Here is a 14,446-nt window from a genome sequence, read left to right as displayed (position 1 = left end):
AGATCTTTAGTGGTTCATTGCCTCAACATTTTCCAGTATTTCTAACCCATCAGTTCAAAAGTTTTAACACTTCTTTTTATTTAAAGACACACTCAAGAAAAGTGATACTCAATATCCTAGAGAAGTCAAATATAGTGACAGTACTTACAGTCCACATATGCTATGATCCCCTGCACTGAGTCAGAGATGATGTTCGTGAAGAAGTGAAGTTGGCATGAAAGTGCAACGCAAGCTGCAGGGAGAACTAAGACAAGCTTTTAGCACAAGTCCCATAATCCTATTGATCTTAAAGCCTAGAGTCCGGAGTGAGGATCTTATGCCTCTCATAGGGGTATCAGAGCACAGGGAGCATCCAGACAGCATTATGAACACGCCACCTACAGCCCCTCCATCATCTTCCGGCCTGCCACTGGAGCCTTTTCCCCTAAATCCGCTCTCCCACTCCCTCGCCCTCTGAGTGCCATCAATACAAACCACAGTGAACTCTCACCAACTCAAACAGAGCCTCATCTGTCGCACTATTCCCACTGAACATGGTAACCCCATGGTAAAAGCCACGCACATCAATGTTAATGAGTTCATCTGCGACTGATAAGTTGTAATGTAGAACATGAAGATCTGACCTTCTCTAACTCCAATTTTACTTTAGCCACCACGCAAGGAAGCCAACCAAATGGCCAAAGGAGAATTCCAAAGCCAGTGAGCAATCCCAGCAGTGCATGTGACCTCCCATGGTGCTCATCATCTACCGATGAACCCCTCTAACCCTTTGGGTTGAAGGCCTGGTGGGAAGGAACAGTGTGACAGCGTGTCCTCTCCAACATTTGCCGTTTAAAATGCTATGCGCCACTCCTCCAGTCCACCCTGTCAGTTTGCACTGCCTTCTTGTTGGTATTTCTTAAATGCCAGTGCCAGTCACGAATAGGTCAGAACAGACTATTGCAGCGAGCTTTGTCACTAATAAATGGGAGGTTGGTGGTAAAGTAGGAAATATTGCCCCACAAACAACTACAGACAACATAAACAACCACAGGTCCCACATGGCAACGCATCGCGCCGGGAAAGTGACAGCTCCTCCTGGGAATGAAGAAACACGTGTTGCCTTATAGTAGTACGGTAAAATCTAATTTCATACCAAGAGGATGGGCTTCCCCTCACTGGCAATCTGAAAGCTTTTAGATGTACTTCTTAATGGGGTTTGGATTTGGGAGCTCAGCCAAAAGCTGAAAGACGTGCCTTTTAGTAGCTACACCAAACACGTGACAAAGAACGTAACCTGCTCACACTTAAAATAACGCTTGAAAATCCACCACACGCACATTCTGCCATTAGACGAAGCAGAGCATATTTGCAGTTTCGTAAGACAGGAAAAAAAAAAAAAAAAAAAAAAAAAAAAAAAAAACTTACATAACCCATGAAAGTGACTGTTTGTAAACTGAAAATGGAGGGGGTAAAGCACTATATCTAATGAGAATGAAGAGGCTAATGGCCAATAACAAATAATATGAAAGGCAAATGTGAAATCAATCAAACGAGGTCTGAAATGTAAAAGTGGCTGGTTCCTTTTTATGCTTTTGTTTCAGTCTGGCTGCTGACAATGTCAAAGCTGAGTCTCCAAAACAGCAAAGCAGCATGAATAAAGTAATTGACTCTGGCGCAGAAGCGACTTCCACGCCGTGGCTAATGGATTCACGAAAAGCCACACGCTCAGGATTAAGAGAGGCGAGGTGTGAGCAGACTGCGCTCTCTAATGCTAATTAATAGCCATTTAAGGAAGACACTCACACAGACACACAGCTGCCCCAGCCAAGTCAATTACAGCGTGGGAGGAGTACAGAGAGGCAAGTGCTGTCAATCACCATGACGCTCACATGCTGGAATTGAGTTCTTTTTCACATTTTCGACACGGTGCTAGTAAGAATAGTATGTGCTAGACATTTCACCCCTAATTTCATCAAAGCATAAAAATGCACAACGTTTAACAACCCTACTGCATACTTTGAGAGATAATTAATGATATAAAAGTGAGAAAACCTTGGGGTGCAAACCTATGTAGCAAATCTCTGAGTCTGCAATGCTTGTACTTAAAGACGCATTCCAACAATTGCAGGATTCAGAAATCAAAGATGATCAAAGGCTGCTATAGCACAGTAGGACAACCACACGGGTTCCCATGGGAATGAAAAAGGAATGAATTCCCAGCCTTGATAATGCTAAACAGCATTTTACTTAGTATGATAGCCCTGTTAAAGAAAAAGATCAGCATATGTTGTAGTTTGGCTGTAGTTTCTCCATGCTTGAGCAGCTGTAGTGACAACAATGTCTCTTAAGCAAAAAATGAACATAAGAGTCTTCCCTTTTTCCCAACATCATAGCCACTGAGAATGTAGTGGATTAGTTTTGTTTTTGATGGTAAATCACCACTAAATTCACAAAAAAATGCAAGAAAGGGGAGGAGTGAGCAGTAGCTCATTATCATTTAAAGAGACATGCACCAAAAGAGTCGCTGTGAACAAAGCTTTCTTCGACAAGGTAAAAGGGTGTTGTTTTACAAGACCATTGAGGAATTTTAACCATCGTATGTTGCAGACATTTCATGAAGACCCTAAAGAATTACACCAACTTATGGAATATAAGCATCTGAAGTCCAGTCAACAAAAGATGGATAGATGGATAGAACCAAGTCCCTGGCCAACACTTTTTTCCTTTTTGTCTATAATATGTACTCAATTGTACAGTACAGATCACCATACAGAATAAAAGATCTGTTGCTACTTCTGACTTCAACCCCACTAAACTCTCCAGGTCCCATCAATATAAATTATAAAAAAAGAGTAGGCCTTGATAATCCGCACTCTGATGCATGTCAGAATATGGATAAAAAGATCTGTTGCTACTTCCATTTCATGGAGACTTTAACAACATCAAACTAGCATAAACCAGCCTGGTTTTTAATAATGTCTTAGCTGGTATTTTCAGCAATTCAGGAGTTCAAAGTTCAGGAACAACTATTTCTGGCACTTAATGTTTTAAAAAACAAAATGCAAATCTTGTGAAGTGTCAAGTACCACTAAAACACATTCCCATACTTAAGTCTCAAACACAGAAATCATGTATTTATATTAAAGTGTACATCTGCGCATAGGACCTGCTTTTAAAGTGGTCTTTTTGAACATTACGGTATATGTTTGATGCAGATGTGAAGATTCGTATTTGCGTTCGAGCATGTATACAGCTGCACTAATGCCTGTGGGGCGTGTGTACTCTTCACTGAGATATATAGCGCAGCTTTAAGGCATTAAGATGATACTTCCTGCCCTCTCGCTGCATTCCCGGCATCCTCCCAAGGACGAGTGTCAGAAAGCAATCGCTATTAGTCTGAGTATGCTCTGCTAGTGGATAAATTTAGGTAGCTTTTAGCAGATGAGTAACGGTGTCATCGATTAAGATTAGCGCCAGTTCTAGCATTGTGTCATAAAGAAACACAAAGATATTACTCCTTCAATGTCGAATATAGGAGGAACTCTAAGAATGATAAAACAGGTAAAAAAAAGAAAAAGAGAACGAGTGTGTGAAAGATAGAGAGAGAAAGAGAAGCAAACATCTCATATACATAATGCGGTGTATTAATAAACTACTCAAGACTCCACCGCTTGATGGATGTGAGTGACACAGCTCGCTTGGCAGTGAGAGGATTCAGCAATTGATGTTCTCTTTACAAGATGAAACCTCATCTAAAACCCCTGAGAAAAATTAGGCAGTTAGTTTTCTCCCAAGGCAAGCTGAACTCTGTCAGATCAAAGCAAACTGTTTTGCTAAAATATATAAAAATAATTATGAGGTTTGCATCTTGCTTAATAATGTTTATAGTGTTTACACGGTAAGAAAGCCACACTGGAATGCCTTAAAATGACTCGTCACTGTGAACCTTAACTTGCACTAAACAAAGAGTAGCACACAGAGATCAGACATATGGGTGGATTATGGCAAAAGATATTTAAGTGTAAAATGCATTTATAATGGTTAAAGACATTAAGTGATTAGTCAGAATGAAAGAGTTGCACCATATATACCCTGCCAGTGAAACACAGACAAGAAATACCGGTCGTAGCTAAGAATCATAAGAGCAGGGATCTTTAAAAAGTACTTAATAACAGTCAAAGCTTAATTATCTTCTTCTAATGTTCACATAGAGAGTGTTTTAATGGATCTAGGAGCTGTTGAAATACCTTAAATATTTTCACTGTGGTAACACCAACATTGTGTGAAAAACAGTTAACCTTGCCTTGTCATTCTCTGTGTTTATTCATGTTGCAAACTGTGGAATGAAATCGATCAGTCAGCATCGCTGACACCATGATATCCTTCAGAATTTCTGACAGCTGAATCTTTCCTTCTTTCATAGCAAATGGAAGTTGATAATGATTATGAATTTGTCATGCTAGGTCAGAGAAGGAGAGCTGTATTGTTTTATTGGTGTCACTATTTAAATATTTCCCCAAGTACTATGCGGGTGATTTATTGCTATGGGGCTAACATCTCAAATCCTCTCTCATTCTTTCTCAGTTAGATGATTAATCACTTTTAAAGCCCATTATTTGGATGTGTGGCCCTTCAAAACTGATTAATGGCAAATTTTAAAAACAGGGTACAGTAGCAGAAGCAATTCATAAGGTCTCACTTAAATTGGGATTTCATTAGTAGCTGATCTTGTTTAATCATTGTTTGAGCATATGAAAAATGCAAAAAGAACTTTATTATTATTCTAATTTCTAATTACTCCTATAAAACACTGTCTCAAACTGTCTGCAATCTAGCTTACATTCTCAATATCACAACAACTGTAAACTTGTTGCAACTGCTGTTGTCATGACAATCCATGACAGTTTGTTTTCTTAACTACGCTCAAGAACAACCAGTCAATTTGAAATGAGTAGCAACCCCACCATCTACTTCTTATTAAAGACACAAAACTAGTTTAAACCCTAAAGTAATTTTCTTTGAAAGATTGTGAAAAAAGGATTGTGCTCACCAAGATTGTTGTTTCCTTTTCCTGGAACCCTCCATTTTCTTTCCAAAATAATCCACTACATGATTAGTCCATAAAAATGAAATCCAAGGTTATATGTGAAATTCCATTCCCATATTGTCCAATTTTTTGGAAAAAAAAAAAAAAAAGTAAACATTCAACATGGGCAAGCCTACAGGCCGCCAAAAGGCCTGTTTTTTTAATTAAAAGTCCTCTGCATTTCCTGCTGCGCTCATGATAAGAAATTTAAGAGATTTTCAATTTCTGTAATCTGAAGGAAAGTGGATGTTCACTTTGCCTCTAAAGAGTAAGACATTTTCTTTGCTCTTCCCAGCCTTGTCATGTTATTTGTCTTTATGTGACTAAAGGCTGTCATAATGTAACATTTAAATAATAGTCTTGATACCAAATCTTTAATAGAAATCTTTAATGCAGTATCCATTGTCTAATTTGTTACATCCATAAAAGTGCTTTTTTTTTTTTTTTTTTTTTTTTTTTTTTATTATTATTGTGGATAATATATAGCACAGGGACATCAAACTTAATATTTTAATAAACTAATAAACTTGCTTGCCTGGTAGTGATATTATAAACAAACACCCAAACAAACAAACAAACAAACACTAAATACAATTCGAAATGAGTTTATCTCTAAAACTTGCAACAAACATAATGTCCAGGAAGCAAAATAATTGTTCTCCCAATTCCTTGGATCATGAGTTAATGTATCTGGTGGCTTGATTGCTGCCTCACTGTTTTATCTGCCATTTTGATTCATATATTTGGCCCAAGTTTTCAAGTGGCTGTAAAGATCGTCATTTACAGTACAAGACAGTGTTTTAAAAATGCAAGAAAAGTTTTTTTACAAGGAATTATGTACATATTTTGATTATCAATATTTTGCACTCGCCCTGTGTGTAACTGAGAAGTTTAGTGATAGCGCCACCTTGTGCTAAGCAAATATAAGAATTGTTAAACATGTCAATACTTTTTAAAAATAAATTTAGTTTAAGTGTGCTGAATAAAAGTTATTAAAATCTTTATGATAGATCGATTCTCTTGTGCTGCATTAACCAACTTGATGATGAGGAGATTTTTTGGACTGGGGCCTATTAAAAATGAAAGGTGGTTATAATTTTTAAATAATTTGGCCAGAGATAAGCTTGCTCTTTAGATTTCTTGAGTCACGAAGAGTACAGAAGAGAATCAAATTGCCAAGAGAATCAAACGAAGAGAATCAAATTGCCAAAATTTGGCCATATTGTCTGTAATTAGCAGTTTGCTATTTAATCCTGCATATTAAAACCTGTTTACAGCAGTATCTGTGTGCTTTCATCTTTGGAAACAATCCAAAGTCATGTCCGGTGTGGCTTAGTTTTGTTTTTCTTGACTTTGCCTCACACTGAGAACAATGTAGGTTGAGCTTATGAGCTGAAGATTCGATTGTGGATGGCCTTGTAATTGCACCTTGCAGCTGTATTTATTATCTTCACAATCATCATAATTATTATAATTGTTTCGTATTTCTTTTTTTTTTCCTAACTGGACCTTATTTATTAATTGTCCTGCCAGATTTGATACAGACAGTGGTTAATCAAAGTGATCTGCTGCGGGGACAAACACAAAGTGCTCGACACATCTCAGGCGGCTTCTAAGTAAAGGCCATCAGTCTCCTTAATTAGGTCTTCTCATTTGAGCTGAGTCTAAAATCACCTCAGTGCAACTGCTTTTCTCGAGCTCCCACCAATTTTAATTAGGCCCACTGGAATATTAGCCCTGTTTTTCCTCTGTTCCTGCTCATTATGAAATTAGACAAATGAATATTTGACTTTCGCATGTGTCCTCTCCACCCTGACACACAATGCTCATCTCCTCGAACCGTCTTACGGTGAGGGGTAAAGAGAAAAGAATTCCCTAAAGCGGGATAGTAAATGGAGCTGTGAATAAGAGTGTGATATATGATCAACCTCACTTCCCCTAACCTGGGCTAATTAACCATGTCAACACAGCAGATTATACCCTTCTGTACTGTTCTTGAACATTGTCCAAACCTCCAGTCCTTCTGCCATCCTCTATTTCAACATCCTTTAATTAAGGTCCACTACATGCTATCAACTTCAGAGGACACATATTAAAAAAGAAAATCAATACTTATTGTGAAAATAAATGCCACTTTCCACAAACAGGGTATGAAATAGGGCCTGAAATCTGAAGCTCTTCTTCTCAAAGTCTTTTTTCCCCCATCTTCTTTTTTAACAAACTGTGAAAGGAGATGTTTAACTCTGTGAACTATACAATACGGGAAATATTTCCAGTCATTTGTCAGTAACAGTGCAATTCTGAGCATTCCTGACATCACTCTCACCTGAATTTGGTTTGTGGCACTGATTCAATACAGGCCCTAAACTGGATGTCTTTTTGTGGAGTATAGACGAGTGGAAACAACTGTGGATGATGGTTTCAACTAAAAAAATATCTCTGGTTGCTTGTTAAGGGTGCTCAACTGGCCAACATGAGGCTACTTCTAGACTTCATAATTATCATCAGTCATAAATCATATTGAAGTTGTTAACGAGCTGAATCATAGGTGCCATAAAAGTAGGATGCTGCTAAATTAGCTAAAACGAAAATCCTATTCCTTTGCATTTAGTAAAGCTAAATGTTTAAAATGAATGGTTTAGAAGATCTGGTTCACAGAAATGAATTAGATGTATGAACGCTGGCCTGTTATCTATATCTTTCTAAATTAAATGGCTGAATGTCAGTGTTTAATATGCAGCTATACACAGTTTCTCAATTTCCGCACCTGCTAAAGCCAGTTGAATTGATTGATGGCGGCAGCCTCCAGCTCTCCACTGAATACGAGATGTCCCACTTTAATAGCTTCAAGTCCCCCCCTCCTTTTTTTAATGTTGTGTCTCAAAACATCACATCTTCCTTTTTACCAGTGTTCTTATTTTGTTTGATCATTTGGATTATATGCTGCGAGCTAGACTGCTTCAAAGCAGCACGTTCAGTTCATGTCCTCAATCTCCTGTGTTACGCTACAGAAGAGAGATGACAGTTTGTTTTTTCAATACTATGCCTCTCTATGATCCGTTATGAGTAAAGAACTGCATGCGTAGTATCTGCATGTTTCACTTTTTTTAATCTTTTTCCTCCAAACATAGTTTCTGTATGGATTACATTTAATGATTAAGTCAAACAATAATCATATTCCACTTTCCTTTAGCTCCAACCCTAATCAAATACTCCTGAACAAGCCAGTGAAGGTCTTCAGGAGTACTATAAAGCTACAGTGCAGCTAAACTCTGCAGAAAAGTGGATCTTGAGGGCCAGAGTTGCCCCGACTATTCCCTGAGCACACACAACAGCCTACAAATGCAACCAGAGGACGCAACCTTTGAAATGAGATCTTATCTGAGACCAGGAGTGTCCAATCCTCCTCCTGAAGCTTCAACACACTTGCCTGAAAGTAGGTGTGTTCACAGACCGATCGGTGTATAATATCAAAGTACAGCAAGAGCGATTCAAAAGCATACAAAAAGCATACTTTGTCAAACACAGATCGCTCTGCACAGCATCACTTTAAGTCGAGCACAACTAGTTTCTAGTGAGTTTTGGACACCCCTGTCTGAGATTCTCCTTTAACAACCACTAGTAGTCACAAGACATTAATTGTTTATTTTGTGTGGGCGTTATGTGCTTTTATTTTGAAATGCATTTTTTGAGCCCTTTTGCATGAATTCACACTTCTGTCCTGATTATACCAACATGTCCCTGCTTTTTCTTATTTGTAGTTTTCTTGTATTTACTCCTAGTTTTCTCCCTACTTGCTGTCATGTGGATGCTCATTGATATCTTACAGATTTCAGTATGAAAAATACTATGATTGATCTGATTAGTTATCTTATACATACGTCTGCTAGATGGCTGTTAAAGATCTCTTGATCTGGAAAGCATCTGCTGTGTACAAACATCTGAGAGATGTCTTTCAGATGTCAGTTTTACATACATTTCACAAGTTCGCTTGCCCAATTAGTCCTGCTAGATAATGGTAAACAAACTTGACTTGTTGTCCTCGAAAGAGGCTCGAACCCGAAGTTTGGCTCGAGCTCTGAGTAAGAAACCCCCTCTATAGTTGTACGCTGTAATAAAAGGAAGGAGACGAGAAAGGAAAGGGAAGGAGGAGAAGGGGATGCAAAATTATTGCATGGGATGCTAGAAGAACTGTCGCTGGGTAGGAGCAACGACTGCTGCTTATATACGCTCTTAGCGATGATTGACAGGACTGAAGGTTTAGGCTCCTCCCGAACCTACATTTGGAACTACATTCTAAATAATAAACAACTTAAAGACATCTAGCTAATATACGTCTATTTGACGTCTGATAGGAAACATCCAATTGACATACTGCACATGAGCAAACACTCAAAAAGATATGTCTTGCAGTAGGGCTGTAGTCAAGACCACCTTTGTCGAGTCCAAGACAAGTCCAAGACCAGGACTAGTCGAGTCCAAGTCAAGACCGAGTCCAAAGAGGTTCGAGTCCAAGACAAGACCGAGTCCAAAAAAGTTTGAGTCCGAGTCAAGACCGAGTCCAGGACAGGAAAAAAAAGTCTTATGCATGACATCATCAAGACAATCATTTTGGGTTATTATTTGTTGATCTAAAAGCAAAAACAGTGTCACAACACCCATGATTTTTAAGTATAGACATTCCCCTTTATATCATATAATCTATTAATCTAAAGAAAACAGAATGATGACATATGGTGATACCTCATAATAGCAGTGTTAGAACTGATATACAAACACCAACCCACTACTATTACCAATGCTAGGTACTAGTACTGAGCATTTAAGCATAAATAAATTTGATTAAAAACGACTGTATTGCTTACGCTAAAGAAAATAGTCAGTTCCGTCTCTACGGTTAGAATCCTGCGTCCATAGCAACGCTCTGTTTTTCATGGCAATGGTGTGTTATACTTACATTCAATTGGTTGAATTCTAATGTAGAATGTGGTCTGCTATTTCTCGATAACAGACCGCATTCTACATTAGAATTCAACCAAGCCATGTAATAAATATAGGCTATATACTTTGCTCCGTTCCATTTTCATTTATTTCAGAGACGTGCAGGACATGCTTGTGTCTCCTAATGCTAGTTAAACGTGAATCTTAGTTTGCGCTAGTTAACATTAACATTTTTTTACCTCATGAAACCAGTAATACCAGACGTAAATTATTATAAATTTATGTCCAAGAACATTACCTTTATCTTCTGCTATGTTAGCTAATGTTAACATTAACACATAGTCAAGGCTTAGCAACTCCAGCTCTGCAGTTAACTTACCGCGATGTATGATTCCTCTGCAGGTGTCTGACGAAGTTTGACGTTGTCCCACAGGTTTCCGAAATTGTTGCTTTGCAGAATTTGCAGTCTGCCCTGTGTTTCTTTTTAAGTGCAGCGCTGATAAATTCCTGGTGATTTCTATAAGCAAACTTGATAATGGCAGAATTGGCGGACATTTTCGTTTGTTAGAGTGTGTGTGAATCAATGGAAATTAACGTTAGCAGGGCACGCAGATGCAGAGCGTGCCGCGCAAATATAATCTAGTGTGTGATTGGTTATTACTTTTTTTGTTTTGTTTTTTTGTTTTTGTGATTGGTTATTGGTAGTGATGGATCGTTCGGGCAGATGACGTGACGAAAAATAATATTTTAATTAAATTCGGGCGGGTGAAATGAAAAAATTAAAATGAAAAAAAGTTTAAAATGTGTGCTTACTGGGAACATAATAAAGACACCTGGACTCGGTCGAGACCAAAAGCCATATTTGGCAAGACCAGTGGCCGAGACCGAGACAAGTCCGAGTCCGAATACCAGCGAGTCCGAGACAAGTCCGAGACCATAAAAAAACGGTCTCGAGACCGGACTCGAGTACTACAGCCCTGTCTTGCAGACGTAAATGCAGAGAAACAATGTTTAAGGTAAACAATATTCTTATTTAACATTACTGATTGTTTACTGATTGTTGTAGTGACAGTGATTTAATTATTTATGAGTTTAGTACCTAAGGTGTTGATAGTGCTATGGTGCAGCATTTCCCAAATTTTCTCCCACAACCATAAGGGTCAAGTACTAAGTTTCTTTGAACTTATACTGGATTTAATTTAGTATTATCATTGATATTACCTTCATTAAACTCTTTTGGCATTATAATTTTAGGTAGAGAACTAGCAGCAGCTGTTTCTACCACTGTAACTAGGTGATGTTTCAGTATGAGATGTCAGCTTCATTGTTTTATTCATGTTTTTGTCACATTGGATTTACCACCAAAACTTTATATACACCGAACAGCACTTGTGTTTTTTTTCTGCCACAGGTGTATTGCAAGAGATGTGAAGAATATCCTCTCTCCCAAGGCAGTTTGTTCTGAATGCTATGAGAAATGCATAATATTATAAGTGTAACCAAGAGTATGCAAAGATGTGAATATTACGTCATCAATAGTGATTCATTTTTGTTCACAGCAACTGAAAACTAGACCGAATGTCACGCGAACTGTACCCACGGCCAAATGTTTTTTTTCCAAACAAAAAAAAAAAAAAAAAAAAACTTTTCGCAAGTTTTTGTGAATGTCAAAACTGAATATACAATAAGAGAGGTGGGATGAGAGCTCAAGTGCAGGAGAAGATTTTTTTTTGACAGCTGTGATCATTATGAATGTCTGTTGCACACTAGCTGCATGATTCTTGAGGAAAAAAAATAATAAAATAAATAAATAAATAATGGAATGAAAAGGTAAATAATGACAGAATTTTCACACTTGGGACACTTTCTGATTATCTCTCATTGGTGTCATACAGTATAAAGTAAATATGAGGTATCCAGATATATTCAAGTATTCTCTCACTCTCCATGGCTGGTATTGTACATGTGGACAAATGATTATAACCATGACACATGTTAATATTAGTGCAGGCACAATGAGGCTGCCCTCAACTAAAGATTTGTCTGGTTGACTAGTAGTCATTCATTTTAAGCACTGATCGATTATTAGTCCCACATTTATTAATAAACCATGTAAATCATAATAATGAGCCTTTAATAAATTGGACACACACACACACACACACACAAAGCTTGCCACTGTGTACCGGCAGATATAAAAATTAAGAATGTGTCAGGTAAAAACAACAAGACTGCAATAACGTTTTAATAATTTATTGATAAACTAGCGCTTTCTTTGTTTTCGGCGTAAGAGATTAAGTCGGCGACACTGACTCGTCATCTTCGCAGTAGTGAACCTGTATGCAAATTTCATATGGATTACATAGTCTAAATATATTTGTTTTCTTTTTGAATTGGTTAATTTAAAAGTAGTCATTTCACTCTCTATAGATATTTTTCATGTCTGTACGACATATACACATAGTTTTAAAGTTTCGCACTCAATTTCTCAGAGACCGAGACGGCAGAAAGCGCATCCTGTTTGCTTTCATTATTTTACAAAAGCGTTTACGTTTCGTTGTTATTTTGATTGCACACAAATAAATGTCTTTACAGATTCGGATTCAAAAGATGTATTACTTTAATCTGTATGACCAAAAGTAAGAGTATTTTAAGAGCAAGTGTCACTTGACACAGACACTTCAACAGTGCACATTTTTCTAGGTTAACATTAGATTGAGAGGCCTTGTAAAGTTGCTACTACTTACATCTTTCAGATGAAAAGATATATTTGAGGTCGATGAATGATAGGTGAGCGTTTGGATGTCCTGCCTGATGTACTATATTACCACCAGCTGTTAACGATCTGTCCGTCACGGTCTGCGTGACTTTGCCACTTCTTGTGGATTTTTTTTTTTTCTGTGACTAAGCGACTAATAAAATCTTGGTCGACCAAGCCTCTTCTCGTTGACTAATGGTTAGTCGACTATTAGGGGGCAGCCTTAGGGCACAGACAACAGTTCAACTTCTGAAATGGACATAAGTGGATAGACAGACCACAGATTAAACATGGCACACTGGGTTTGGATTTAACACCTGGCAACTCACAAAATGCAGAAGAAAATCTGTTGTAATTGGTTTAATGCTGTCAAGCCACTAGCCATTTTGGCAGGTAATGATAGATTGCGTTCTCTAAGAAACACATTTTAAAAAATTTCAAACCCATTTTAAGGTGAGATTTTGCAGATTATCAAAGCTGCTTTTTTAATACAGTGAAATGAAACTAACCGTGGTTGCCATGCTCCAAAAAAAGAAGAAAAAGATGCCATTAAAATATTCTATGACAAGATAAACCATGCCTGCTGGGTTGCCACACCCTGCCATGACCTTATGTCCATGCTCAGTCAAGCTGTACGCCCTGCACAGCGGGTCACTACACATTTGACTATTTCAACAGCGTCAAGATGGCACATAAAAAGTATGAGCAGCATTCAGAGATAGCTGTTTGAGGTCTGTATTTAAAGACTGGCGCCAGCCTTTAATGAGAAATATGACAAGCTTTCTGCAAATACTGCAGAATCATACTTTGTGCTAGTAGGTTTTCAGAGAAAAAAGTTTGGCAACGCTACTTAGACATCTATATGGCATTTCAGTGGCAGTCTGAAAATAATTTGCACAAGATAAATGCCAAGTTCTGTCATAAAACTCTAGATGGCGCAGGCTGATGGATCCCTACCGCAAACTGATGATATTCACTGCGTTAAACTACTTGGCACAAGTTGATTGGTTCATGTTGCATATGTAGCCAATGAGCTTTTCTACTTTACATTTAAAAGCTGGTTAGCATTCACTAGAGCATTTCGCAGTGCGCTTTCAGAGTTACTCTGAAACCCTCCACCTTCCCCAGCTCCACCTGTATAGATCTATGGATAATTATATTTGTAATTTGTGCAGCAGCAGTACATCCTAAATACTCACAGCACCATATCTGCATATGTACTGGCAGTAGCAATTCCTGTACTTGCTCTGCAGCAAGCAGCAAAAAATCTACCACAACAGCAATAACCAACAGCAGCAGCAATTCAGCAGCGTAGCAGATCTATTCCACCAAAACAAATACATTAGCACTGTCATATCCATCACCTTGCTAAAATCTTCTTAGAGTTGTCATTAGAACTTATAATGATATTTACCTTGTGTTCCAGGACTGAAGATACCTGATGTATCAGCAATTCTTAATGAAGCAGATCAGCCTGAGTCTTCAGCTGATGTCCAGAAAGCAAAACGTCAAGAAAAATGAATTTTATAAACATTTGGTAAGTGTTCTTTGATTTGCATATCTGACACTAAAATATGTCTACTCCTTGCAGTTTTCTGTTCTTCCAGCTTGTGTGCCCAAATGCTACCAGGTGGAATGTTTTCGGCAGTCGAAAGACTCCTGAGGATAATCAAAGACAA

This window comes from Labeo rohita, chromosome 7 (assembly GCF_022985175.1).
Source record: "Labeo rohita strain BAU-BD-2019 chromosome 7, IGBB_LRoh.1.0, whole genome shotgun sequence".
NCBI classification, from domain to species: Eukaryota; Metazoa; Chordata; class Actinopteri; order Cypriniformes; family Cyprinidae; genus Labeo; species Labeo rohita.
Note: the sequence above shows the minus strand (reverse complement) of the source record.